The sequence below is a fragment of the Aptenodytes forsteri genome, unplaced genomic scaffold (assembly GCF_000699145.1).
Source record: "Aptenodytes forsteri isolate BGI_AS27 unplaced genomic scaffold, ASM69914v1 Scaffold271, whole genome shotgun sequence".
Classification (NCBI taxonomy): Eukaryota; Metazoa; Chordata; class Aves; order Sphenisciformes; family Spheniscidae; genus Aptenodytes; species Aptenodytes forsteri.
Genome location: NW_008794602.1, coordinates 344,023 through 370,680, shown reverse-complemented (window position 1 = coordinate 370,680; position 26,658 = coordinate 344,023). Strand labels below are relative to the sequence as shown.

The window sequence follows — 26,658 nt, the reverse complement described above, 5'->3', positions numbered from 1 at the left end:
TCTTGCGACTGTTAAGTAGACTTAAATAAAGATTATTTTTAGTCTCTTCCACCCTCTGCAACGAAGCATGGTAACTTTGAACAGGCACCAAAATTTTCTCTAGCCCAGTAGAGAAATAATTGCAAACTTGACATAAACTTTCTCTTCCTGGTCACCTCATTCACTGTACACCGAGCTGGGGTGTGCATCCCCCCGTCCCCAAACCATTGCACTGAATTGTGGTAAAGCAAAAGGCATATTGTGCGCGTTACAGAAACCCAGTGCACGTAGAGCAGAGGAGAATGAGAGCCGGTTTCCTCAAACACCCGGAGGAGTGGGAGTTGAGCATTTCAGGAGAATTTTTAGTTCCTCGGGATTAATCCGTGGCACATGAAGAGCCACACCGGAGCTCTGCCTTCGGAGCAGAGTTTTTGTGAAACTCCACTGCTGACGCCGGGAGCTGCTGGCAGATATTTAAGTTTTTACTTATGTCAGATTTAACCTCAGCCGACGTACAGCTCTGATGCAAAGCTGCTCTGCACATATTACGGTGGGAAGATTCGCTGGGGTTGCTATAGCGAAAGGCTGGAGATGACTTCAGGAGTTTAAATTAGGCCTGCGTGCTGGTAAACAAGGGCTCTGCCTATAGTACAAGCTGCTGCGGCGTTTGAAGATGTTTGTGTCGGATGGGGTGGGAGGTGGCGTGCGCTCGCTCGCGGGGAGAACGCGAGTGCTTGCACGAGCCTGTCAGACTGAGTGTGCCAGCAGTGCGCCCGGGGAGGAGCGGGCAGGTGCCAGGGGCTCGCCGTCGGGGCAGGGTGATGTGCTGTATTTAAGGAAAAAGAGAAGCTGGAGATGCTGGTTGCATTCAGAAATCTGCTACTGATTTTTCATGAGTGAGCAGCAGCCAGTTGTTCCTGGTGCCTGAACCTCCTCCTCTGCTGAGGTACGCGGGGTCTGTGCCCTGCTGCTTTAGCCCTCCTGTAGTCCAAACCAACAGGCTAGAGATACCACTCACTGTAATATCCCAGCCACACTTTTATTGTCCTCTCCTTCTTGACTTCATTATGTCTTGATCTCTGTAACCTCTTTAACGTGTAAATACTGAAATGAGATTATCTTTAAAGAGCCCTTTATTGAAAATGTACTGACCTTCCTAATCAGAAGAAATGTTCCCATAGCTGCTTTTCTCCTTTCCTGCATTTTGACAAGTAGCGAGGGCAGAATGGTGAATCATCTCACCAGGACGACAGCTTGGGCTGAAAACCGGGCAGGTTTCTTCAGACACCGCACCAACGTGATGCTCCCTGTGCGGCACATTCCCAGCACCTGCGATGCTGGCCACTCTGCAGCACGGGAAGGTGGGGTTGCTCCCACGGGAGGGTCCCAGGGACAGATACCTCTTGCTGGGTTTGCAGTTTAAAGCAACTCTAAACCTCATTAACCTTCAGCTTGGTGGCCCTCGGTGTGGCGAGTGCGGTGCTGAGGACCTGCTCTGCTCGGCTGACTCATGACCCAAGTTTTTGGGTGAGCAGTTGCAGCCACAGTCGCTGCGAGCTGTGTCCCCGCAGCCGCCGAGGGGTTTGTGTCACAGTCGCTGCGAGCTGTGTCCCCGCAGCTGCCGAGGGGTTTGTGCGTGGTGGGCATGGCTGGCTGGTCCCTGGTAGATCAGAAGGCCCCGATGAATATCCTCATCCCTTCCCCTCCCAGGGAACCAGCCCTGGGTCCGAGCAGGTCGAGCTGACATGGGACCTGCACCCAGTATTGTGCCAGCAGCCCCCTGGTCGGTGAGGCCAACCAACCATCCCTGCCACGGGGCTTCAGTCCTGCAAACCTCTCACTGGGGAGCGTGTTTTAAAGCAGAGGGAGGATGAGGTATAGCTGAGCAGTCGGTGTGGTGGGCTGTCTGGGCAAAGCCTTCACCAGGCAGAGGGGACGTACCTGAGTACGGCTCTTAGGCCCTGCACGGGGGACTTTGGGTTCCTTGCAGAGGGAGAGATGACCTGCCATAAAAGACTGGCACGTGAGGGGCTAGATTGCAGATAGTTTGAAGCCTTCTTTCAGTCCGTGCTTTTAATGAGAGCTTCACAGTTACTTGAATCTAGTATTTGTTGCATAGAGCAGGGGCAGGAAAGCAGGCGGTTTCCCAAGCGAGGCAGCCGAGGCCCCGGTGCCACCTGAAGAGCAGATGGGTGCCGTGCCGGGGGTGCTGTGCCCCTGCGGCCGCGGGGCTGTCCATCCTTGGGTTCTCGGCCCTCTGGTCAGCATTGGTATTTCTCCTGCCCCGGGCAGGAGAGCCCTTCCCTCGGGCCCTGCGGGCAGCTGTGCATACTTCTGCCTGGGATCCTGGGTTTCCTTAAGGATTGCTGGAAACTCCCCACATCTGTGTGCTGTTTATTGCTTCGGAGCCGATCGCTGGATGAGCAGGGTGGTCTTACTGCTTTGGCATCAGTAATTATTGCTGGAGCTGATGAGCCTTTCCTGTACGGTTCTGGTGGAGCCTTCGGCGTGCAAGGATGATCAGAGAGGGTTTTTTTTTTTCCCTTGTAAAATATATTCCAGCTCCAGTTTGTAATGTGGCAAGAGGGGGAGCGAGAGAAGAGAACAACAGCATTAGCGGATGTAGAAGTAGCTGGAATGAGAAGCTTTTGTGCCATTAATAACAGTCCTGGCTGGCAGCCAAGGCTGGGAGTGTGGGATTAGCCTGAACAATCAAGACTGCAGGATCAAAACAAGGAGGCAGGAACAGCGAGGTCACACTGCTGCCATCTGCGCTGCCGCAGTGGTGGGAGGGAGCGGAAGAGGGGGCTGCACTGGAGGAGCGATGCCGATAGCGCAGGCGGCGGGGCGCCCGACGGCTCCCCAAAACCGGCCCTGCGCCGCCGCCGCCGGGGTCAGGGCTTCAGGCTTCACCTCCCCGCTCTCTGCAGGCACCTTCCCGGCGGCGCTGGCGAGCCTGCGGAGGGGAGGGCGGCTGCAGCTTGTCATTTTTAGGAAATGGCTTCTGAAAAACAGAAGCGGCTTGTTGGGGCTTGGTCGTGCACTTCTGCACTCCGGACTGAAGACCTGAATGGCTTTTATGGCTGTGGGTTTGGGATGGGTGTCTTCGTGCGATAGCCCGTCCCGGTGTCGCCGCCGTGCCGTTTGTGAATCCATCTGGTGACCAGGGGGTGGGGAGAGGTCACCGGACGGATTCGGCCGCAGCTTTGCTGTGGGCGAAGGCGGCCTCGCTTTCTGCACGGCTGCTCTGCTGGGGCGTGTCGGGCGTACGGACCTTTCCAGGGGCTGTATTTGCTAGTTTACATCACCCTTTTAAAAGGAGTGACTTGAGATTTCTGCTGAAAGACGATTTTCGAAGCAGATGGAGGCAAATCTTGTTCTGTTTCTCTCTGGTCTCCATCAGCTTTTGCTGAAATACCTTCTGAGAGTATCAGAAAGCAAAATTATTCACATCGTTTACATTGCTTCTCCTCTCTTTTTCCCTCTGACCTAGTAAATCTTACTGTCCTGCAAATGTAAATACAAAAGCTGAAATGCAATAGAAGCAAAGCAGTGTCCCACAAACAGCCTCCCAGCTCTTGCTAAAAATATCTCTGTGCGGTGCAGTAACTCCCAGGCATTCTTTTGTCTGACTGCTTTTGAATTCCCTAATTGAAGTTGGTTGGAGGGCAGTGCACCAGTTCCTGAATAGCTCAGATGTTGATTGTGAGTTAAAAAACAAGAGCAAAATTGTTTTTCCTTTGTGTAGCCACGCTTTTATTTACCTCCCCCCCCCATCCCTCATTTTTAATCTCTGTATTTTTTACTTGCAATTTTATTTTGTAAGACAACTGCATTAAATACATCTGTGGAGAAGGGGCCCAGGAGGCAGCGAGCAGGAAGACACAGTTTTCAGTACGTGATGCCACGTGCGCGCTGGAGCCGGAGTGCCGCTCCGTCAGAAATGTCCAGGCTGGCGCAGAGATGCGGTGCAAATGGAGCTTAATGTAGTAGGAAGTGTTAATAATGGTTCCTAATTGCCTACTAATAACTAAATCTGTGGAATTTGGCAGCAATTGGGATATAGTTTTCTCCCGCAATCTGTCCGTTCCCTCCAGAAAGAACAAAGTTGCTTCATTGACATAGAGCAGCGGATCTTAAATTCGTCGAAGGTAACGGGGGAAAGTTTTCCAGATTCCGCATGGCCTCTACCCTTCCACAGAGCCTGTGAGGGTGCTTCCCCGGGTGAAAACTGTCGCGTCTTGGTCCAGCACTCCAGGATTTAACAGAGGAAGAAGAATAAAATCAGGCTGTTTTCCTCCTTTCTGTTTTTTTTTTGTTTTTGGGGTTGGGTTTGTTTTTTTTTTCTTTCTTTTTCTTTTCTTTTTTCATTTGAACTTGGAAACAGAGAAACCCAGGCTCGTTTCAAGCGCTCCCGGAAGGCTGCTGGAAGCACTCTGTGCGTGGGTGGCTTGCCTGGCCGTCCAGGGACTGGTCCCTGGGCTCTCACGGGGACAGGGAGGAAAAGTTTGTGACCGGTAATTTGTGATAAGTCACGGCTGGTCCAAGAAGCTCCCCAGAATATATCTGTTGGGTAAATGTGATAAACCGCGAGTGCTCAGAGCTCCTCTGTGGCCGGTAAACAAACACAAATGTTGCTTTCACTCGAGCCCTTAGTAAATTAAAGGTTTGAAATTGTGATGGAGATTGGAGAGAAGCTGGTTTCAGATGCTGCTTCAGGAGCTGGGATTTGTTCAGGCTCTCTGTGGCGGGAGACATTTCATAGCTGCTCAGCAGCAGCAGAAAAACAAGCACAAATTTTTCTGTCTTCAGGGATAACTGCAGTGAAGCATGCAGGGGGGAGGGCTGTGCCGCTCGCTGGTACCGAAATACCTCCCCATCCCCCATGCAAGTCAAGAGGCCCCGAAACTTCCCCGGCGTACGGGGTTGGGTGCTGGGTGCTGCACCCGCCTGTGGAGCAGGCGCAGGGGCAGGTGCCTGCAGCCCCTGGCCTGGGGGGCTGCGGGGGAGCCGGGTTCCTCCGGCGCTTTCCTTGGAAATGGAGCATCTTCGTAGTTTGACACACACAAAAATAAGACACCAAACGGGTGCGAGCTGGCAGCCTGCGAGCTGGCTTTGCTGCCTCTCACTCTGCCATAACGCAAAACCAGGAAAATGTGTCTGGAGGAGCCTGCAGCACATGTGGTGGTGGGGAGAGCGGCGTCCTGCCTGCGGGCACCCCGCTTTCGGGCACGGTGATGGGAGGCCCAGGTGCCAACTTCCACCTCGCTTTCCTTGCCCCCCTTCCCGCAGGCAGATGGACTCTATAGGTGAGAAATACCCTTATTGTCCAAAACCTCCCTTCCTCTCCAAAACCGTGGCACGGCGGGTGCCAGCGCCTCCTGCTAGCGGGAGAGGTTGGGGCATGGCGGGTGGCGTTGGGCAGGAGCCGTGATGGAGGCAGCGCGCCGGAGCCGGGCTGTCGGCACTGGGGCAGGATCGCAGCACTGCGGTCGCATGCCCTTCTCTTCGCTCCTAGGTTAACGTTTAACCTACTTGTGTTTCAGTACCTCGGGTTGTTTGATGTTATGGGGCACTTTGTATGGCTCTCACTGTAGATGAGCAGCCTGACGGAGGGGTATGGCTTATCTGCTGTGGAGGAATGTGAAGAATTTCATGGGGAGGAAGATGAGATTTTCCCTTTCCCAATGGAGGGAAACCAAGTCTGGGCGGGTGACATTGTAATGTTTTATATACACGGGCAGCTCCCTGCTTTGGGAGCCTGTATGTGAAGTTTCCACCTGGCTAAAACATTTTCACTCTGACTGTAAACCTTAGAGGGGAGAGTGCTCAAATGGAAAAGTTGACGCAGCCTTATCTGCGGTGCAGCCGCTGTACGATAGAGGAATCTGAGCCCTGGCTTATGTCAGGCTTGAAGCTTTCCCCTTTCCTTCCAGCAAACTGCATACCGTTGCCTTGGAGCCGTTCCTTCATCGGAGGCACATCCTTCAAGGAGTGTAGTTTGGTCAAGAATACAGGTCTGGGTTCATTTTAAATATACATCGAGTTCCCCGATGGCTGCCTCTGCTACCTCCTTGCAGCAGCCCGATGTCTTTCGAATGGTTCTCCTTGGAGTGCCGTGGCATCGCCCTCCCAGCAAACAGCAGCATCCCTTCTCCAGAAACTTCAGCACTTGCCTTCAGTGTGCAATTATTCTTGCAGGTCATCCATTCCCCTCGTCCAGTAAGTGACACTTCTAAAATGACTGACGCTTAACATAGTCAAGGGTCACCTTACCCAGCTCTCGGTGCCTAAATCTTTCATTGCAGCATGCGCGAGCGGTCTTTCAAACTTCCTGCCGGCTCTGCTGCGGCAGTTCATTAGCAGGAAAAAAAGCCTGGAACTAAATTTGCCAGCTGTGCCCAGACCCCATCGCTAGCGCGGTGGAGCCGTCCCCTCTCTGCCTGGTGAGGTGGGAACCACTGCCGGAGCTCACCGCTCCCCTTGCACCGTAACCCCGATAACTGACCCGAAACGGCGGCTGCAGGGTCAGGCTGACATCTGGCACGCTACCGGCACCGCTGCCAGGAGGGGAGGGAGGTGGAAACACTGGTTGGAGGGGAAGGAGCTGGAGGAGGACAAGAAGGGAGGGGGAAGGACAGCCAGGAGCTTCTGGAGCTGCGGGGTAAGACATTAAACTGGAGAAGGGGCAGAATATAATGCTCGGTGATTTCTGCAAGCGGCCGGCTGCTTCCACAGGATGTCTCAGGGCTAAGGGCAGTGCTTGTTTTCTAGCAAGACGCTACAAATAATGAAAATAACGGTTGCCGTTAATTGCCGTATATCCATCACGCCTTGGTTTTCATTTGTCTTAAGGCAGGATGCATTTGCAGATGAATTTTGGAAATAACTGAGGATCAAATGTTGTTTTTTGTTCTTTGGCACTGAATATTTTGCTTACTGTTCATGTTCGGTGATGCAGATCTACGTGTGTATTCAAAGCCTGTAGCTAATGTTACAATTTCCTTCCTGCTATGAGCTTCTGTTTTCTATGCTCACACCTTTCTGGAAGCCTCCTTTGGGGCTACGATATTCCCTACTTGGTTTTGTATTAAAGGAATCTTTTTCTGTAAGGGTTGAGAACAGTCTTCTCCTTTTAGCTTTGGGTACATAAAAGGATAATACTCTTTTCACCTGTTAAAAAAGCAGACCAACATTTCAGAAGGCTGAGCCTGCTACAGCATGTTTTGTGGAGGAAACAACATTTCCCTAAGCGGAGAAGCTTTTGCTGCTGAAGCAGAGGCTAAGGGTTGATGGTGTGCTGTCATGGTCAAAATCCCGTTCCCCAGCTCTCGGGGGGGGGCGAGGACTCCCCTTCTCTCCGCTTCCATCCCATACCACCCAGCACGTGGGTTTTGGGAGCGGGGTGCGTTCCTGGCGTTGCACTGCAGAGATGGGGGCTGTCCAGCTCCGGAGGCGCCGGAGGCTTGGTGCTCGGGACGTGGCCTGATCCGGCACGCCGCGAGTCCCGCTGCGTGGTGCGAGATGGGGGGGAAGGCTGCGGCCTTCTGTGCTGAGATTGCCACAAACCGGCTTCCTTTTCTCGGGCGCTCTGAGCGCGTCGCGTCTGCAAATGGGGGCTGATGCTCGTGCACCCTCATAAAGATCTTAATTTGTTCAGATGGGAATTTACTATTTTAAAATGGCTTTGATTATCATACGGAAGAATTGTTTACTGGCTGTACATATGCTTTGCTGTCTCCGTCCCGTGCTTTGCTAAGAATAGAAACCAAAGCATTACTCTGCGCGTCTTACAGCTGTGGCTGTTGAAAAACTGACTTGCCCAAATGTTTTGTACGTTTGTGGCTGAGTCGACAATGGATCCGAGGTTCAAAACTGCCACTTCTCAGCTCAAACCACTAATCAGCATTGCTTCTGAAAGGACTATAGATAGTGTGTGCAAGCTGATATTACAGAAATAAACTTTTCATAACCTCCCTTTGTTTTCTGTAAATCCCCAGACTTGCAGGTCTACACCGTTATCTATAGGCACTCACAAGGCCATCCTCACCACGATGTTCTCGCCACCCTATTTAATTGCAAAGGAGCCTTTTGGAGTAGCCTTTAAAAATCCCTATCACCGTTGCACTCTCTTCATTAAATGAATGGGGCTGTTGTACATCTGACAGCTGCCATTTTAATGCTGTGGTATTGTATTTCCTTGCAGGAGGCTCAACCTCACGAGGCAGATTAGGACTGAGAAAATCCAGGTTCCATTAGAAACCATTGGAAATGAGTTCCCAAGTTTTTCTAAGGTAAATCAATAATGCATATAATCTCCCTGGCTGGACTTAGTGACCGAGCCAACAGTTCATTTAACCACTTCTTTTTTTTTTAAAGCACTTTCAAAATCATTCCTGTTGAGATTTACTTCTCACTCTGAATTGTTGTTACGAAGTTCTCGGGCAGCATTTGTTTTCGAGTGCTGCCAAAACTTTGGTAATTTACTCGTCCCTGTGCTTAGGTGGAACCGTAGTCACTGCTGCAATGCCGAGCCTTGCGTCAGTACCGACATAGCCACTAAATTCCTGCGAGTTTGGGAGCGGAGGATGCTGCTCAGCTTGCACGCATCTCCGCTTCCAGACAGGCTGCTCAAGCCCCGCATCTGGGTCCTGCGTCCTCACGTGGTGCTCTGTGAGCCCAATGCTTGGCGTGTCCCCGTCCCCCCTTGCCTTCTTCCAGTCGATGTGCGTAGGTGGGAGCGTGCTCCTTGCTGGAGGCAGAAACACATTACTTTGTTTATGACCGTTCCTGAGCGCTCTGTCGCGCCTCCTCTGCTGTTTTGCAGCCCGATCCTGGAAGGAAACAGGAATTCGATTACAGAATAATGAAATCGAGAAAGATGAATTCTTTTCAGTGTTGCAATAACAGGTTTTGCTAATTTTTAATTTATTTGAAATTAGCTTTAATAAGCAAATTGTCCTTTCTCAGAGCAAATATTCCAAACTCATGAATCTTTCAAGCTAAATATGATAAAGGACCACTGATTTTTTCTCTTCTGTTTAAACTAATGCTTGAGTGAAGTGAGGAAGATGATTAGCTTGTAAATGAGCGCAAGAAGGCAGCCAGCTCCAGTGGCTTTCCACGCTGGCACTGCTGTGTCGCTCGGCACTACGAGCCTGGTTGGGATCAGGCGTGAGAGCAGGCTATCGTGTCTGTCGAATCAGCCAGCACACGTGGGACGGCGTTCATGTCAGCCCTGCTTTGGGCTGGCAGTGGGCAGGCGAGCGATACCTGGTACTACACAAAGAATGGAAGGGCAGAGTTGCAAATTATGCTTTCTTTCGGTACAAATTTGAGGTGATTCAATGAATTTTTGTACTAGAGAACTGCTTTGTGTCACATGATAGTCATCCTTTTGATTCTGTAGGAGGTTCCTTGCAATGAAGTTTATCATCTCTTCGAAACTCGGCCTTATTTAACAGTACTTGAACCGTCAGATATTAAAATAATGTCTCTCGAACCACTTGAATGGGATAAGACTTGGCTTGATATAGGGCTGTGGTCTTAGAAAACGTATAATTCCTCCTCCTCCCCCCGCATTGATATTACTATCAGATTTTTCTTTTTAGCTGTGGCAAAGAGAAGATTGAGTTGCTAGAACATGATCTATTTTGATTACGAAAAATCTTAGCGCTGCTAATTTAGTCAGCTAGTATGTTACGAATGTAGGTTCTGTGTGTTCAAACTGTTCTTGGTTTTTTTTTTACTTAATAAGTTCTCCAGATAGTTGCCATGGAAATAATCCTGGATTCGGAGAGGATCTACAGGCCCTGAAGATGCCGGCACGGTGGGAGCAGCGTGTGGTCTGCACGCTCCGGGCTCTGCTCCTGGTCAAAACCCGGTTTTCTGGGTGGTGCCGGTTCTAGGACGGGAACCAGCTTGTTCCTCCCACGGTTGTCCCGGTTCCCCCCTTTTGGAGTTTTGGGCAGAATTCTCCTGATTTTTGTAGTGCAGAAAAGTTGAAGAAAACCCTCACTGCTGGTTTTCACTGCTTGAAGGTTAATTACGATTTTCTATCTTGTGCTTGCCTGAATCATGCTAATGTGAAAGGGTTTGGCTGTTGCCTTTGCCTTACCTGAGCCTCTGTGGCTGCGCTGGGGGTCTGCGCTGAATTTGAGGAAATCTCCCCTGCTGGGTGCCACCAAAGGTGCTGTGCCTGCCGTGCCGGACGGTGCCGGCCCCGGCGGTGCCGCAGCAGGAGCCTCTCCCGGGCCCCTGTTTGTGCTGCAGAAGAACAAACCTGCTTCCTCTGGGCCTGTGTTTTCTTTTTCAACAACTTCCTTTTTGTGCAAATGTTGTGTTTTTCATGAAATTGCCGTGCGTTGTTTTCAGACACGATCATCGGAATTGTTTTGTACGTCTAAACCAAACCTGGGTGCTTGAGACAGCCAGTCCTAATCGCAGGAAAATTCAGGTTATTTTCCTGGCTTCGCAAGACTTGAAAAATGCCTTATTATTTAGGCTGGAATTGACTTTAGTTTGAGGCATGGGACAGATATTTCATGCAGCGTACGGGGTATGTGAATCCCGTTGGTCAGTGGGATAGGACTAAGCGCAGGAGCTGCAAAAGCAGCAGCTCATCTTCACGTACCCGATTTTTGCTGGAGTGATTTCCTAGGGAAGCATCTCTTGAGTGGCGGAGACCCTGAAGCAGCTAAAGTTAAAATTTTATTGCTTTAATATAGATACCGGGCCAAACAACCAGCATGTTTAAGAGCATATTTCAAAGGTCTGAAAAGTGGTCATGGTAGATGTAATTTTTGGGCGAATAGTGGAAGAGGTGTGTTGGTGAGTTGTAGGGGCAAAGCCTCGAGAGCTGCTTTCCTCCGTGGTGGGCCGGTACAACGGGACGCTGTCCCTTCCTTGGTGGTGAAATACAGGTGAATAAGACCTTGGCTGTGCGCTTTCGCTTTGTAGCTGAAACAAAAACCTATGAGAGATTTTTCCTTTTTTTTTTTTTTTTTTAATTTTCTTTTTTTTTCCTGGAGAGCTGAAGTGCGCTTTCTCCTTCCCCCCTCATATTTACATACATTATTGAATGGCTCTTGCTGTGATACGTAGGAAAACGTGCCATGCAGCCTGCCCTTCGTGTGGCACGGTAACAGAGATGGAGAACCCCGTCGCACCGCTGACGTCCCACCTTTCACACCCCTGGAGCACGCTTGGCCTGAAACGCTCCGCGTTTCGGTCATCCCGGCGACCAGGGGAGTCTCAAACGCAGATTTTAAAAAGCCAAATCAGCACCTTAACGAAGATAATTGAGACCCCAGCAGCTCGCGGTAAGAGCCCACCTTCCTCTTCCAGCTTGGGGAGGGACAAAACCAACCTGCAGTCCTGCATCCTCTTACACTGCTCTGGGTGTATTAAATTAGCAAGCAGAGTGACAGCTGGGCAGGAGGCTGGGAACAATGAAGATAAAGTTAGCTTTCAGCGATGTGACCCTCTCCAGGCTGCGCGCCAGAAGACTATAAATAATTGATAGGAGCAACCACCCTCGCCAGCACGCTAATGTACAGCGCGGTTCATACAGCGAGCGGAGCTGCATTACCCATTACATCACCGCTGCTCTCAGCCTGGGCTCTCCTATCAGCAATGTAATTTTACTGCTTTTAAATAATAAATTGCGCTGGGAGCTGAAATACTCCGTCGCCCCATTCAAGCCTGCTAGGGTGTGCAACTACACAAATGAATTTTACATATGGTAAAATAAATTTTGTATCAAGCTAAAGAAAAGTTCTTGCCCCACGGTCTCGCCCAGTATCGGTAACAGGGGTTTAGGGCATCAAAGGCAGGCGGTTCCAGCTAGTGACTTTTGATCTGGCTCGGTATCTGGAATGATTTTTAGGCTTGACTTGGGATCACTGGCCTAAGTTCACGGGTAGTTTCAGGGAGTAAAGTTCTCCGGGGTTGCAGGTCAGAAAAATCCCCTTGGCTGCGGCTGTTTCCGTGAGCGGAAGGCGTGCGAGCGGCGTGCACGAGCTCTTTGGTCCCGCAGAGCGGGAGCTTTCACTTTCAATGGCTGTAGTTTTCGAGCAGTGAAGAAAGCTTGATGTAACCCAAAACCTGATTTCTTTCCCCTAAGTCTTTACATAAGTTCTGTAACCTCTGCTTATCCACATACTTGTGTGGAAAAGCTAAAATGCGCTTTGACTGTTCCAGGCTCTGGGGACAGGGGGGTCTCTGTGCACGTGGGGACACCTTTTTGGTGGATCCTTGCAGCTTTTTATGCTCATTTGTGTGGGTCTCCAAGGATTTTGAAAATACAATTTTAAAAAAATTATATAACTGCTACACTAGAATCCGCAAGCATCAAAAACTGTCCAGAAATTGGGCAGGGTGTCGTGCCCCGTTCCTGTTAAGTTAGTGGCGAGTAAATGGAGAAGTCAAACCGGAGAGCAGTCAGCTGTTAGTAGGGAAGAAATGAGTGAGATTATGAGAAAGCACGGAGCAAGGACCTGTGGTGCGTGACCAGAGCGGGCTGGCGGCAGCGGGACACAAAGGTGAAAGATGCTGAAGAGCAGGCGCTGAGGATGATGCAACTTCACCTGGTGGGGCACGGTGTGCGGCCGAAGGTGCGGTGTGCCGTGGGAGGGTGCGCTTGGCTGGGTCGCGTTGGCTTCCAGCATCGCTGGGGTGGGTGCTGATCCCGTTGCAGGAGCGGGTACAGTGAAACACAACGTGCAGGGGCGTTCGGTGTCATGCAGCGAGACAGTAGCTGGGCAGGGAGGAGAGCCACCGGCCGGACAGTGCTCCCAGGAGCTGTGCTGGCAGGCGGGCTCTCGGGCATGGTGATTTAAGTACAACCAGCCTTGTTCATAGGAGAAATAAAATGCCAGAATGGTATCGTAGGAGATGGCTTAATTTGTTGAAAGAAGATAAGGAACAGATTTTCGCTAAGGGTATGATTCAAGGTAAGATTAGAAACACGTTCTGATATTATAGGGCACTGGCACCAAGGGCTTGCAGCCGGGTGTAAAATTTCTTCTGTGATCCCTCACAAAAAATCCTCTGCTTTGCTCAACACTGAGCATGAAGTAGACGTTCGGGACCCTCTTCCAGGAGACGTCTGTCCTATGCATGCATCTTACAAGTCTGAAAATCTGTGCAGGGTTACTGTGAAAACGGTGGTTTTCACACCTTCCTAGAGCAAGACTTAAAGAATTATTATTTCCAAATCAGGAAGTGAGCAATGTCGCAGAGCTACATAAGAAAGCATAAGCTGCTTACGGTGGATTAAAATGACTGACCATTTAGCTATGCAATTAGATGGGGAGATGGCGTGATAAATCATGAGTAACTAGCTTACCTGTCCCATGATGTTGTTTATCTCCAGGCACATGTGCACCAGTTACCGTAGGATGTTCGAGCATTTGCTTTTAAAGGCATAGGTCCCTGAAAAGAGGGTGAATGTCTGTGCTTTTTGTGCAGTTTTCTGATGTTTCTTAGCTATCCTTGAACGTCGTTTGCCCTACAGTTAAACCGTAGCTCTTTCCAGAAGAGTCCAGGTGTGCGTCACCGGATTGGGCTGCTGCAGGGAAGCGGGGCTGCCGGGGGCAGGCAGCAGCTGCAGCTCCTGCTCGGAGGCGAGGCGGCTTGCATTTCCCCAGGGGGGTCCTGGGCTCCTCCGGTGCGAAGCCACGGGCTGCGAGGCCTGCGAGGATGCTGGCACCAGCCTTTTTTTCCCTTCTTGAAGTGAGACGGCCAGTCTCATGTCCTACCGATACCGTAAGGGCCAGTGCAGCACCCACAAGCTGCCCTGCAGTGGGACCTTGCGGGAAGCAGGACAGGCTGTAGGAAAGGAAGGTGTTTTCCAGGCGTGCTGAGCCGCATCAGCATCTCAGCATTGCACGTGCTTCTGACGGGGCCTTGTGGTTATCAGGCAGAAGTCTTCAGATGATGAGGTGATGCTTGTTGCCTTCAGCTGCTGAGCGTATATATCCCTGCAAAGGTTTGAGGTGTTACCGACTTAGATTTGCAAATGCTCTGGATATAGGAAAGCTTTTATAGGGCAGTAATGTGTAAAATATTTTAAACTCTCCGTTGGTCCTGCCAGACGGTCGGGCTTCAGGGGGATCTGACTTCCTTGGCAGCTCTGCGGTCGGTTGGTCCCTGCTAAGGCAGCCCTCCGTCCGGTGCATCGCCGCTGGGAGGCCCTGAGTCCCAGGACCAGCGATTCAGCGATGCCGGGTTTGCTTCTTCCCATCCCGAGAACTCTGCCTTGCCTTCCTCCGGCTCAGCAGCGTCTCCTTTACCTCTCACAGATGTACAGCTTAGCGAAAGCATTCAAAATGCTTTAAGATTTTGGCCAGCTCCAGTTTGGAGAGCTTGCTGATCGGAGACGTGATGCTTGTATGGGAAACGAGCTCAGCCTGTGCGAGATGCTGTTCAGCATGTCTCTTTCATAACAACGTGACTGTTTGAATCGGTCATTTTCTTGGGTGATGGTGACAGGTCACTTCGTGGCCAGACAGGAGCCTGGCCCCGCAGATGTGCTGGCTGTACCTGGGGGACGGTGGATCTCACGCTGAAATAGCGATCCAGAATTTTAGGGTGTCTCTGAAGATTTGACTCCGAAAGCTCTGAGGTACACAAACTGTGATACGAGCTACGGAGAGGGACTTCCAAAAAAACGAAATAGGTGATAAAGATGCCAAACAGACATCCTAGAGGTCTGCTGAGGGCAGACTGCTAGCCTACGCCTTGGCTCGTGCAAGGAGAAGAAAGGCAGAAAGCAGGAGATGCTGCTGCACCTCCTCGCGTGGGACGTCCATCAGCCGCATCCCGCGCTGGCTGGCCCCCGCCTGCACGGTCCCCGTCTCCCCCTGCGGTTCTCAGAAACTTCATCCTTCCCCCTGCATCTCACCTTACCGAGCGCTCGGGAAAGGGGCTTTGCTATTCTTAGCATCTCGGCAGAAGTGCTGCCACTCCAGCGAGACGCACACAGGAGCCTTTGATAAAAGGAGCAGGGAAGTAACCATGGCAGTCTCGCTGAAACTGGTAACCATGGATTACAGAAATTAAAGGCATAAAGCAAATAGCAGGATTATCTTCAGTGTGGTGGTTTTCTAGTGAACAGAAGGCACTACCCGACTTCCACGTTTAGGTGAGGCACTGTAAATTACCTGTCGTTAAAAAATAATGCTAATTAAATTCAAATGCAATAACGATTAACACTGCTGATCTCAACTCACTGAATTTCCTCGCAACTCTAATTGACAGAGGAAAAAAACCCAACCCTATAAGAAGAAAGGAGGGGGAATTTCTTGCTTCTGGCTCCATGCTGCATCCTTCTTCTGATGCAGCTGTCAAGTTTTCATTTTCCGTTTCCCTAGCCTTATTATTTTTTATTTTTAATGCAGGGCGCTTCACAAATAAGACAAGCTTGATTTGCCGGTGCCTTTGCAGGCGAGCGTGCCGTGGGCAGGCTGCCTCGTGGGCCGGGCCGGTGTCCGAGGACCTGGCCTGAAGCGCTGCCCGTGCTGCACCCGAGGGACCTCGCCGACTGCGCGGCAGACAGGGGCGGCACATGGTGAGCGCCGATGCCAGGCCCCCCCCAGCACCTTCCTCGCCCTGATGTAGAAGGCCTGCGCTGCGCCTCTCTTAATCGTCCCGAGGCGAGGGTGAAGGAGCCGGGTGGCTTTGTGCTGCAGGAGCAGCGTTCCTCGGGTCCGCTTAGCATGCAAGCAGTGTTCTTTGGACAGCAAATTTTGCTTTCAAGTTCAGCAAGTGCTAAGACTCTGCATAAATGGGCCTGCTAAAGATATTTTCTGATATGTGAAAATCCTATTAAGCCCATTTCTCCCCTCTCCTCTCTCTCCCTTCCTCCCAGCGTGCCAGCTTAACGTGAAGGCACTGCAAGGGTTTCTTTGGTCGGCCGGGTCACATCCTGCACAACAGACCTCAGAAATATGGGTCACAACGAAACGAGGAAAACAAAAAGTATATTGTCCTCGTGTCTTACGCTGATGGCTGATTGAGGGACTCCCTGAACGGACAGTTTAAGATCTTAATGAGGTACCAAACATGAGGTAATTCAGAATATGCCCCTTTCATGCTGTCTGCACGCCAGCACAGCCTTCCAGAAATGGATTTCTCCTGCGTGTTCATGCCTGATGCTGCTTTAACTCTTCTTTACCAAAGACACAGGCCTGGCAGCACGTCCTTGAAGCGGAGTTTGCCACAGTTCCTGTTCACAGTTCCTGCATGAGTCAGTGATAAAGCCCATGAGCACGTTGTTTATTTTCTTATTTACAAATAATTCTCCTGAGTTGAGGTTACTACTCATTGGCTGTAAAGACAGGGTTGTAGGTTGGAGCAGGTCTCCTTTAGCCATACTTCATGGTGTGTGGAGTTACCTGCAGATTTTTCTCCAGGCTTTTTAAAATTAAATTTGAAGAAGGATTTCTATTAAATCCTCATTTCTGGGAGATTTCTGAAGCTGAGAGTAGCCTGCAGTGGGACAATCACCAGTTGTGCTGGTAGGTGTGTAATTACACAGGTTTTGGGGAGCGGGGATGCAAACAAGTTTGCATACATTGAATTACAGGCTGTGTTTTAATAGTATGTTTTTTAGGTCTTGGCTTTAATCCAGAATTTTTTGGTGCTATTATCCTCTATTTACAGCTTTCAGAAATCAGCTGATGTCACCGCACATATGTTTAGAGCCGTTGCTAAGGTGATTAGCTCCAGAATTCAACGCCTACGCAGTCCTGATGAAAGGCTGAGAAACTGCTCGGCAGCGTCTGTTCAGAGCGGTGCATTGTCGGTTTGAACTATTAAGAACCATAAAACAATATTACCCAATTTTAGGGTAAATACGTTGTTCTTGACTGATAATCATGCATCAGGTTTTACAGGAACAGAGGCTTTATCTGGCGTGTTCAACGAAGTCTGAGAACATTTTTCACTGAGAAAGCGTTTAAAATTACCCGATTCCTAATTTCCATGAGCCTGTGCAGTGTTAGTGCATTCAGGGTTTCCTCTGCCTGCCGGCAGCCCAGGGGCAGGACTGCTGTCTCGTAGGTGTCTAACGTCTGTCCCGTCGCTCGGTAAAACTTGCAGAGCACACAGAGCAAAACCGCGGGCTGCAGCCCGAGTGCGGTTGCTTTGCAACCGAAGGGTTGCCCAATCTCCTGTTTGGTGGTCAGCCGCTCACGTTAAACTGGGAACTGTCCCGAGACCATCACAGTGACTGGGACGCGCAAGACCGTACGTCTTGCCGCTTTCCGGCGTTGCCCGCTTCTCGGCTGAACAGAAATCCCTCCTGAGAGGAGACGGCCGCCCGCCACCTCAATCTCCATGTTTTCCGTTTCGGGCCTCCAGCTTGCGAGGAGCGATGTGCTCCAACAGAAAGACCCTATCTCTGGTGGGAGTCTGTCCTCTCTAATAGAAATTAAAGTAATTTACTTTCCTCTCCCCTTTTAGAGAACGATATCAAGTTGCCTTTACCGGCAGAGCTGGAATCGTGTTACCTGCCGGGCTCCTGCTTTCAGTGCAGCAGAAGAATAGCTTTTATTCATGGCGGAGAAGCCATGAAATACAATAAAGTTGCCCACAGCTTGCACCAAGAGTGGGCTACCAGATTACAGTTTAGGAGTGTTATAGGTGAAAACTCCTTTTGAGTTTAATTCGGTGCATGAAATGTGTATGAAATACCTTCTTTCCAGTAAAAGTTACTTCTGTGTCTTTAAAAAAAAATAATTTAAAAAAAAAAAAAATCTACCATTTAAACTGTGAAAAGGTATGGATATGTATATGTATTTTTTTCCCCAGTCATCTAGTGCACAGTAAGTATCTTAGATGATAACAGACATTTTCTTCCCTGGGAGCTCACTGTTCTCCCACTGATTTTTTTTTTTTTTTTTTCCCTTTTTTTAAAGGACACTGGCTAAGGCTTGCCCTAGTTTGGCTGTCATCACACTGTGAAACAGTGCAAACGTTCACCTCACATAGCTACCTATATTTTTGTTCCATAGGCTGTGCAAAAATAGGGACGCATGGCAAACAGCTGCGTGCGAGCAGCAGTGCAGCATGTGGTTTTGCAGGGACCGGGGCTGAAAAGATGGTTTTGCTCATTCCCTCCCCTGGTCTCTGCGTCGGGGGCTCTCTCCGGGTGCAGGCGGAGGTTGGACTTGGTCAGTGGGAGGGGAGGTGTTCATTTACAGAAGTAAAACCTCGTTTACAGCTCCTGTCCCCCACTGAAACGAGGAGGTTTGGCTGATGGAACGGGTGTGCCGGCACCGCCGTGGGAAGCACATCCCTGGGTAGCTGATTTTAGCATAAAATATAAATCGTATTAATTACTGACAGTGGGAGAAACACTTGGGTCAGGGGTGTGCAGAGGAACTTGCATCATCCGAAACGCGTTCGTCCATTTGCAGGGTGAACCGGGGTCTGTTGCATTCGCCGTACGGCTGCATGCCGGCACCCCCTTACACCCAGGCTGGCGGCCGCCCGCCCGCCGCAGGGCGCTGCTGCCCCCGCCAAAACGCTCCCCCGCGTGGGTCTGGAGCATCTGTGTGCCCGGGGCAGCCCGGGGACCTTCCCTGGAGGGTGTCCCCCACTGCCTGTCCAAGCTGGTCCATGCACAGCCCAGCGCCGCTGAACGTTCCCCCTCCTGCTTAAATGCACCCGTTCCTGCAATTTCTGGCGTGGCCTTTTCTTTCCGGAATGGGCTTGTTTTGGATGAATCGGCTGGGGATGGTTGCGGTCTCGCTGCGTGGATTCCCACGCGCAGGATCCGTACCGATCCCCTCGGAGGTTTCCGATGAAGGAGGAGAGCAAATAGGTTGATGCAGCGCAATCATCCCTCCGCCCAGCCTGGCTCCCGAACTGTCTTCGGGCGGCATCCCTGCTCCTCCTCCTCCTCCTCCTCCTCCCCCAGCTTTCCTGTCCTGGGCTACAAAGATGTTCCCAGGGCTTGGGGAGGGTGAATAGAGGTTGCATAACCCGGCTCCCACTCCATGGGGCCGAGAGGCCGGGAACAAAACCCAGATTACGGCCTTTCTCTGCAGAGTTGAAGAGGCCGGGGGGACATTGATATGCAGATCCTGTGTGTCGGGGCACCGCAGCGGCATTGTTTTGAAATGTCCACATGTAGGGTTCATGAAGCGATATAGAAAAGAAACTAAGTGAAATATTCTGTGCTGGAGCATGGTACGGGAAACGCCGCGGTGATGTAGCAATTTTCTAATACAACCGTATTTCCAGGAGGCCTTGACTACTAAATCACACTGTTTATATAAAATTTTCACACTTCCCTAACCTTCTAATTTTCTAGGGTTCATTTCAAGTGGACTTTTTTTGCTAGGCTCTCCCTTTGCAAGAATGACATTGAAAATTTGAAAGTGATGTTTGGGTGACTTTCGTTCTGCTGTCCCGGGGCCAGGCTAACGTGCACAAAAGCAGTGGGGGGGATTACTCGTTATCCGACGCCTTTTAAACAAGATGCTTGTGCTTTGCCCTCTCTCTTGAGAGCAGCACAACACCGTTCGAGTGCGCCCGGCTCCTTCTGCACACCTCTCAGCTTCTGGCAGAGCAAGTGGCTTCCCAAGGGGCTGCCCGTATTGAGCAGCTCGGATGAGTATCTGTTCGTGACCCGCCGGTCCCGTAATGCTGTAAAACATAGAGGTGAGCCCTTTACTTCGTTGTGACGTAGGAATGGCAGCGTGCGTACGGTATACCGCAGGAAAACACCTTCTGGACCGAAAACTTGGTGTGAGCTGCGGGAGCTGGAGCCCATCTCGTAACTCTCCAGAGGAAAACTGGAGCTGGAGCCCATCTCAACTTTCCAGAAGGAAAGTTGGCGGGCTTGGTCGGGCCGGCCCGGCCTGTCTGCTCTCAGTGAGTTACTCACTTGGAGTTTGCTACTTTGATTGTTCTTGTTTCCTCGCACAGTGAGCCCCTGCTAACAAAGTGCTTGAGAAACCTTGCAACGACACAGCAGCCAGCTTGCCGGGAGGACAGGCAGAGCATCCGTGCCCTCCGCCTAAGCTGCTCTTTCAGCTGTGTGCCTGCGGACGGGCGCTGCCGGGGCTGCCTGCCAGCCGCGGGCTGACACCAAAGGCGAGAGCTTGAAGGCTCAGTAAAATTAGAAGAGAGTTTGGTTTTTGGTTTGGGGTTTTTGTTTTTTTTTAAATGGTGCATTGAGATGTGTTATTGTAGTGCGAGTAGCTGACCTGCCTGCTGCTCCTCTTAGTTGCCTGTGCAGGTATGGGGGAGCATGTACTTCGTCCCCGTAGCAGTCCCGGGCTCAGGGATGAGCTAAGGGGTAAAAAGAGGATTGAAGCAGCGGGAGTCTGGGAGGCGGATGGGGAAAAGCCCCAGGTACACGTGGCGTGTGAATTAACCGCCCACTCCTCTGGGAAAAGGAGACAGCAGCTGGGCGGTAGGTTGCAGACGTGGAGCCGAGTAGGTTTTGAAACCCAGGAGGTGAGTTTTGTGGGCTGGCTTTGGGAGTGAGGGGCCTGGGCAGGGGAAGCACTGTCCTGTCCCTTTGGTTTAGTTCAGCTGCTTCAGAGCGTGGGACCCCCGGTGAGGGCGGCCGGCTGCGGCAGAGCTGCGAGAGCAGCTTCCAGGTTGGCTCCTCGCTCGTGAGGGCGGCCGGCTGCGGCAGAGCTGCGACAGCAGCTTCCAGGGTTGGCTCCTCGCTCATCTGGCCGGCAGAATTCAGGGCCACTGCATGGACGCTCCTGGAGGCTGTTGATCTGCAGTGGCCATAGGAGAGCTAAGGAAGCAACAAATAGCTGAGGTTTTATCTTAGTATGTAAGAGTTTTGGGAATTGTACCTTAAATAAACGAACCAGCAAACCAACTCATAACTGCAAAATGGCATCGTATGTTCTGCTGTAGTGGAGAAATCTGTGGTTTCTCCCCTGCCTCGGAGGGGCACAGGCATTCCTTGAACGGAAAGGTCTGCCCTTATCAGTGCTGCTGTGCCATGCGTGTTCCTGACATCTGCAGAAAGAGGGAAACGTTGCACTTGTTGTTTCGCCATTTCTAGAAAAGTCTTCTGTCTTGCTTTCAGCCCGGCTTCTTTGAAGAGTGCTGGGCTTTCTTCTGTCGTCGTCTTAAACCTGCTCCCATCTTGGGGCATTTAATAGCTCCTGCGGTTCCTGGCCTCCCGGCGTGCATCTTCTGTGGTGTGGGTGCAAGTGGGGATTTGCATGTGTGTGGGGTGTAGCCATGCACACCCTCCTGAAGATTTGAGCTTTTATTCTGGGAATCCAAATATAGTTCCATGTGATCAAGTGCTCATGAAGAAATCAAGTAATCCATACTTGGGACGAGTCCAGGGCTTAAAATTTTTAATAGCCTTGTTCCCGGGCTCTGCAGCATGTGCTGCGCTGAATGCATTTTGAGAGTCAAGGTCTTTGCTTCTGATGGTTTAATTTGGACAATGAGTATCAGTTAATAGTAGCGTTTTATTACATTCGTTTCACTCTTACTTTTCAAAGAATTCTTCTGATGCATTCAGGCTCCTGCCCTTTGGATGCTAATGGACTTCTGCTGAGATTTTGTTTTTGTTATTACGTAGCACCAGGGCTCCCATTTGCAGGGGCTCGGTATGAAGAATGCTCTGCCCTGAGACAATGCCTCCATTCACGGGCCCTGATACAATGGGGGTGGAGCAGTTATAATGTAAATTAGTATGCAAAGCCCCATCCTAATCAATGCGTTTTGCTCCGTGTCTGTGCACTGCATGTACCACTCCTGCAAAGTGCTGAGTTGTGCCTTCTGCACAGCTAGACCGTCCTGCACATTTCAGTGCTGAAATAAATGTGTTCCTGAATCAGTTTTTAGAAAGCAAGAAAAAATTCCCAGTTCACATCTTAGCAAGAGTGGAGCATCTGCAAAAATCGTGGTAGATGGAGACCAGCTCTGTGTGATGTCCACAGCTATTTTTGCCTGTCCTTTTTGAAGTAAAAACCAGTACAAATAACGGTTGGTCCTTGGCCTCCTCCATCTGTGTGGACTGCTGGAGCAGAGGGACAGCGCAGTGCCGGCTGATGGGGAGAGCAAAGGCCGCTCCCCTGAGACAAGCCCGGCTCACCACCCCGGCACTGCACAGTACCGGTGTCTCTATGTGCGATATTGCTCGTCTTCCCAAGAGCTGCAGGTAAGCATTGACCTGCAGCAGATTATTTTTGTAACCTTTCATATATTCTTTCAGTCCATGCGTGTCGCCCCTTGTTACTGACCGTTACAAACACCTTAGCAGCTACACGACAGATGTTTTGTTTGATGGAGTGATAACGGCGCTGTTTTGTCCCAGCCTGAAGTTAAGAATGGCTTTTAAAGGCACTTCTGGTAGTAAGAGTTGTGTAATGTAAAATGTAAGAAAATAAGAGGTTCTTTGGACTGACCTGCACAAATCCAGCAGGCCGAAACATTAACCTTTCTATTCTGTAACCAACGGAATAATTGAGCCTGAGCAGGGGAAAGCCTGGAGGAGGATCTGGCGAGGGGTGGGGAAGAGGGAATCATCCCAAGGTCTGGACTGAGGTGGCTGAGGGAGAAGCAGAAAGGTCAGGATCCTTCAGCGTCTGCATGTGTGCTCCCTGTTGTTTTCTGGGTGTCGTGGTGCTCTCATCACCCCAAGCCAGCTCACAAACCTTCCTGTGTAACAAATCGTTGCTGTTCAACGATAGCCAGGCCTTGAGAGAGTGTTTTGGCTGGTGTTTCTGCATTGCTGTAGCAGGACAACATTGCACGTTAGAGGAATTTGCAGAAGCTTGTACCAGAGGAGCTGTAAGTAGAGGCTGTGCATGAAGTAAGCATAAAATCCCAGAATTTATAGCAACCTTTGCAAAGTGTCATCATCGAGAGCGTGGAACAAAGCTCTGGTGCGCTGGGAAGTACCTGTATCTTTTATGAAAGCAGTGTATGGTTCTCCATTTGTTCCTTTGATAACACCTTTTGATCTAATGCCAGAGTAAATTAATCCATCACAAAGTGGGGAACAGAGACTCACATAAATCCTTGCAGAAATAGGGAAAAATGGCTAATGGCAAAGTGTCTTCTGCATGGCAGAATTGGTTTGTACGTCCAAAGGTTAAGCCTGCGATCTGGAGGAGAATACCAGATTCATTTAATTAGCTGTTACTCATCCTAACAGAGGGCCAGCGTAGCCACATTTCGCTGTGATTCCAATACCAAAATATCCCGTATATCTCAGTATCGTGGGATGTGCTGGGTGCATGGCGTAGGCGCAGCCTAGGAGTCCTGCACAGGCTCAGAGCGGTGGCGAAGCACTGCCCCTCTTACCAGGGTCAGTTCCTGCGCAGCCCCGGTGCGTCCCGGCGCTGCAGCGTGGCACTTGCATCTCATGCGGTGTCCCTGTGCCACGGGAGCTGCCGGCGTGCCCGTCGACCGCGCTGCCGGCTCCCGCGGCGCAGGGCAGGCATGTGGGCGCCGCATGCAGCAGCTCTGGCCCTGCGGGATGTCATAGCCGAGGCTGGGCACTACGTGGAAACAGCTCTCCCGTTTCTGTGTCAGAACTGGCTCTGGAGCAGCACGGCCAAGCTGGTGCAGCGCCGCGCCCCGGCTAACAGCCCTGAGCTGGCTCGCCTCTGCGCCGCGGATAATCTCAGCCTGGATAATCTGGCTGCGGAGAGCTGCGAGCCGGTGGCATTAGTGAACCTCTGGGCGCTAAAAAGCATGGAGGTTGCGGGAATGATCCGGTGGTGCCCAGAGCATCTGCTGGAGAGGGCCGGGGGGTGAAGCGAGGGGTGCCGGAGGTGGCCGAGACGTACCACTGCTTGCAAAAACATACCGAGATCGGGAAACACGCGGTTTGTCCTTACACCCTCTGGTTGGTACCTAAAGTGAACAATTACGCTTTGTGTTGCGAAAGCTGTTTTTAATCTTTCTCAATCTCAGTCATGAGGCTCTAAGGTGAAAAGGTTTATAGAGACCGAAATGGATGGGGCCCGTCCCCTTTGGCACCGGGAGGCGGCCACCGAGTGATGCAGTCCTGGAATAGCCGGACTGTGTGATCCGACGTGTCGGGAGGCGCGGGAGGCCGCTCCGCTGCCCGGGATGGCCTCGGGAAAGGTCTGAAACACAACGGGCCCCGTGGCTGGGACAGGAGGTTCCAGAGGTCTGTCTCTGGTGGCTCCTGGTACAGTGCAGCAGCCAGCGGTGGAGTACCACTGGACGGGTTTGTTAGCGAGTGGCATTTAAGCCAGCTGTAGCCGATGTCTGGCCTTAAGGAGTCTTGTCACTCGTGTTATTTTCTGTGAAGGCTTGTTTGACCTCTGTCAAGTGACAAATTAGCCGGGCAGCGTGGGTTGGAGACCTTGCCCTCGAGTCCCACCACACCGAGCTAGCTACCTTTCTGAGCTGCAGCTCTTGTGAGCATCAGTACCTTGATGGTGTCCATGTGCTAAGCCTGGGAGTACAAGAGGGTCTCGAAGCTGTGTCGAGGTGGTGCTGGCGCGTGCCATCACCATCCTGCCTCTCCAGCCGCCGAGAAAAACAAGTCCAGGAGCTGACACAGTTCAGAGGAACTTCGCTGCGGAGGGATTTTCAACCCCGGCAGGCTCCGCGATTCAGCTTGGGGCATGGCCCCAAAAATTACTGCATTTGATGGAACGAGATGGCAAGTGGTAGGGGAAGCAAAGGCGGCTTCAGCCAGCGGTTCTGACAAAAGCAATGCTAGGCAGGTGAAGCCATGAGTGCCCGCCGCGGCACGGGGCTGAGTCGATCAGAGGCAGGCAGCGGTAACGGCGATTTCAGTCACCCAAATGCCTATTGATCCGACGTTAATTCAGGGCGCAGTTTAGGGAACTGCTGCTGGATGTTAGCAGTGGCTTTCTGTTCTGGCTGCGACACAGGCGGACGCCCCTCGTTCCTGCCCGCTGCGCCGTGGCGTGCAGGCACGTCGGAGGAAAACCGGGCTGGCAGCGGCACTGGATGTAAAAAATTGCGAAAATACTTTAAAGCCGGATAAATTCCTTGATCTACTTGGTAGTGAGCAGCTACATTGGAATGGCCGATGGAAAGCGGGAAGAAGCCATAGCGATGTTTCACGAAAAACAGTGTGAACCACTATTTCGCTGGAAAGCAGATATAATTGTTAAGAAAGTAGGATAGGAAGTCATTAGAAAGGCTGAAAAGCGTATTGAAAACTTGCAGCGTCGCTGTAGGAATTGAATATCACAGTGAGGTCCCCGGGCAGGGACTCCGGTAGAAGTGCAGAACAGCAGACACGAGGCCGGAGGAGGCATGTGCAGTTTACAGGAGGTGAATGAGAGATGGCTTGGGTCGTGTCCTCATCTCAAATGCATAAGTAAATAACGTGGGTCTGACCTTTACTAGGTGTCACGGTACTGTTTGCAGCCTGTGCTCTTGTGTAATGGCCCGCTCACTGTGATCGGCAAACTTAACTCTGCAGTAAGATTATATTTTTAAAGTTTTTAAGGCTGCTTAATGGACATAGCTTTACAGGGTAGCCATCAGAGGTGAGTAGTAGAGAAAGCATGACAACTTTTCTTTTCTTTTTTTTTTTTTTCCTTTTATTGTATGGGAGAATTTAGCACCTTTTTTTTTTTTTTTTTGCCTTTTATTGTATGGGAGAATTTAGCACTGAAAAAAATGTAAAGCCTGTGGAACTCAGAACCAGAAAAAGTTCAGAGTAGCGAAGAGTTTTACGGTTTGCTAAAACGAATAAATACCACTTTTTAGAAAACATTGCCAGGTATCATTTCTACCCAGGGGCGACGTTCAGCTGTCCTTCCGAACCCGAGCCTGCCCTGACCACTTGGGAAGGAACTTGCGTTTCAGAGCACGTTGTGGGGTAATTGCCCTTAGAGTTTTCCTTGCCGTTCGTCTCTTGAACTTCCTGGAAGTGTTTCCCTTGCCGTCGCTGCGTGGAAGGTGGGAACACCAGCCGGTGAAGCCCCGCCGTGCGCTGCAGGCCAGGCTGTGGGAGCTGCTGGGAATGGGCAGGGCTGGAGACGTGTCCCAGCTCTGGCAGTTCGGTCTCTGATGGCCCAGAACACAGCTACCCTGGCTGATTACCTGCTGCAGCGCAGCAGTTGGGCGCGATGGGGTAGAGATAGACTTTACCCATACAGCACTGAGGTGTTAACATTTTCCCTTGAATTTTAAATAAATTGCTTCGTGTGCAGGCTTGGTGGTGACTCACGCCCTTAGGCTGATGGCAGCAGCAGCGTGTTTAACTTGCACTAAAATGAGGACAAAACTCAGCTTAAGACTTGACTCACGTGCTAAAGATGCAGAAAAATAAGGATGGGAGAGGAAACCAGCCAGGTGAAGTGCCCCGATCCAGCAACTCCCATCCATCCAGCGTGGCTGTGGCAAGCCGGCTGGGAGGTCGGAGAGCCTGCTTCCAGCTCCGGACCTGCAGTGTTCCCTGCACACACACACGCTTATGGACAATATATTATGGCCCATCTGAACTAGAAACAGGTGCTTTCTAACATTAGAAAGTCAGAAAATTGCCCTCTTCGTGGCATAAGGGTTTTGCCTCTGCATTCTGTGAAATGTTTAGTGTGGCTTTGAAATGCAAGAGGGTGGAAATGGTATCGTGCATGATCTTTGATTCCACATTGACTTAGACTATGGAAAACTTACTGCTGATTTAAAAAAAAAAAAAAAAAGAAAAAAAGAAAG

At 50.9% G+C, this 26,658-nt stretch overlaps 1 protein-coding gene across 3 annotated transcripts in view; it reads left to right on the top strand.

Moving 5' to 3' along the window:
* The window catches only part of ANKRD11 (ankyrin repeat domain 11), a 136,737-nt gene that overhangs the window by 52,330 nt on the left and 57,749 nt on the right, over nucleotides 1–26,658 (top strand). The window contains exon 2 of one of the 3 annotated variants that reach the window (XM_009273071.2): nucleotides 8,186–8,273. The exons of 1 other annotated variant lie outside the window; for it this stretch is intronic. The gene's annotated coding sequence lies outside the window, so the exon portion shown is untranslated. Of the gene's footprint in view, nucleotides 1–8,185; nucleotides 8,274–22,530; nucleotides 22,548–26,658 lie in introns of those variants that run through there. One more of the 3 variants, XM_009273072.2, reaches the window with a different exon arrangement.